The following is a 2,139-nucleotide window of genomic DNA, read 5'->3' as shown; positions in this document are numbered from 1 at the left end:
ATCCACAGCTTGGCACTCTGTGCATCCAAACCTTGAAAAATGAGCCTCTGGCACACTGGCTTCACACTGAACCTGCCCACTTTCCCCATCTCAGTGTGTGCACAGGTCACCCTTCAGTCTTCATGGGTTTCTAGTGCACCTGCACCTGGAAATCATAGCAATACCTGAGATCGTTAGCTTCCACTTTGGGATTTGATGGCCTTTTTTGTTTCAGTTAGGTTTTTGTTCATAAAGCTTTTCAGGGCCTGGAGAACATGGAAACTGTAGTGCCTTCTCTCCCCTTGCCTCTTTCCTCATGTATGCTGATCTATCCAAATGCATCTAAATCAGAACACAAATGATGCAGCCTGACGTAACTGATGTCTTGTGAAAGCTGGGATTTGGCCAATGAGACAGTTTCTAAATCTTTTGGGTGGAGATCTAGCTGGCACCATGATTAAATGCCGTGTGCTAGCATGTTTTCTCTTGCTGTCAGAAACTAAACTACAACAGCAAAAGCAACAGGAGAAAACCTGAGGAGGATAAAAAAAGCTTCATACAGATAAGGCCAAGGAGCATGAAATACCAGGCTTCCCAGAATGGATGATCCAGCCCTCGCACGTGATCTGCTTATAATAAAATAATAGAGATACTGAGCCTTTGGCCATGTTACAGACACTAGTGCAACATCACAGCTCTGCCTTTCAGCATCTTTCTGTTCCATTAATTTTCCAAATGTTGCCTCTCCTTGCTTTTCTCTCTGGAGTTCACTTTCCCTGTTTCATGTTTGCATTGCAGATGAGAAAGCATGGTGCAGGAGCGAAGTGAACTGTGACTCGCTCCCATGCAGCTTTGGTGCAACGCGGCCTGGTGGCAATAAAGCTAATGACTTTCCCGGGGACAGATATGTGTGTTCATTTTTTTTTTCCTTGGAAAACATGTGGTAAGTTCCTGTGTGGAGTTTGCCAATTGTGAAGTTTCCCAAGCTGCTTAATACATTCATCTTATTATTTTGTAACACAGTCTTCAAAAACTGTCCCGAGCTGGCTTTGCTGGCTCCCCTGTCACTTAGGTCAGAACTTTTAGATAATAGATAGCTGAGGGTCTGGGCACTGAAAGACAGAGTAGGGATCAGTTTGTTAGTGAGATCATTGTGTTGTTTTGGCCTTAGACAACAGACAGAAAAGAGAAAAAGGAAGGTATTAGTTTGTGTGTGTGCATAGACTTTCAACCATTTCCCATTTTCACCAGGAACATATCCTGCTGTTTTCACTCATCTCAGTGCTCCTGCCATGGATTTGCCTATTTGCGCTTGGAAAAGATAAGACACTTTTCTAAGTGGCAACAGAATTGGGCCCAATGCCCTTAAAGTCAGGTCTGGACCAATCCCTTTTGCTCAAGGAAGGACCTTTCTGGCACTGTACCAATATTTTCAGCTTCTTCAGATCTGTACTATATTCAGGATCAAAAAGAGTCAGTTTCTTCTCTTTTTTCCCCATGCTTTTATAGGCTAAGACTAGAAACTGATTTAAAGAAATAATCTGAGTGAGGAGCTTCCTGTGATACTCTTAGCTTGCATGAAGGTAGAAAACACACACACACAAAGGATAAAGAACGGTAATTTCTGTACTTTTCTGGAAAGAGCAAAGTTTCAACTCTTCAAGTTTTTCTGAAGTAGCCATAACAATTTATTTCGTACCTGCTGCTTTTTACATTTCTTTCATTTCAACACTATTGTTCCATATAAACCCAGCAATTTGAACTGGTTTTAAGTGTGTGATGTTGTTACAGCTCTTAAAATCATTTAGCAGATTAAAGTTTGGTATGAATTTAGTCTTATTTCTGATTCACTTAATCCTCTGACAAGAAAACAAATGTGAACTCCTGTGCTTTTCCTGTTCCATCCCAAGATAATTATGACAACCTTTTTTTTGAATTAAAATATTTAGCAATGTCTTTCTCCAGCATGTTGTGATTTCATATTGTTGGCTGCTCTGACACGACTCTTTGTGTGTAATGAATTATTGTGTAACAGTATATACATACCATGAGATACTGAAGAATCCAGTGAGGGAACAGAGGGAGACACTAAAAATCTGTGATGTGAAACTCAGCATTAAAACCCATCAGTGTGCAACTGCATCTGTGTTTAAATGATGG

Source organism: Merops nubicus, unplaced genomic scaffold (assembly GCF_000691845.1).
Source record: "Merops nubicus isolate BGI_N331 unplaced genomic scaffold, ASM69184v1 scaffold1192, whole genome shotgun sequence".
In the NCBI taxonomy this organism is placed as follows: Eukaryota; Metazoa; Chordata; class Aves; order Coraciiformes; family Meropidae; genus Merops; species Merops nubicus.
Note: the sequence above shows the minus strand (reverse complement) of the source record.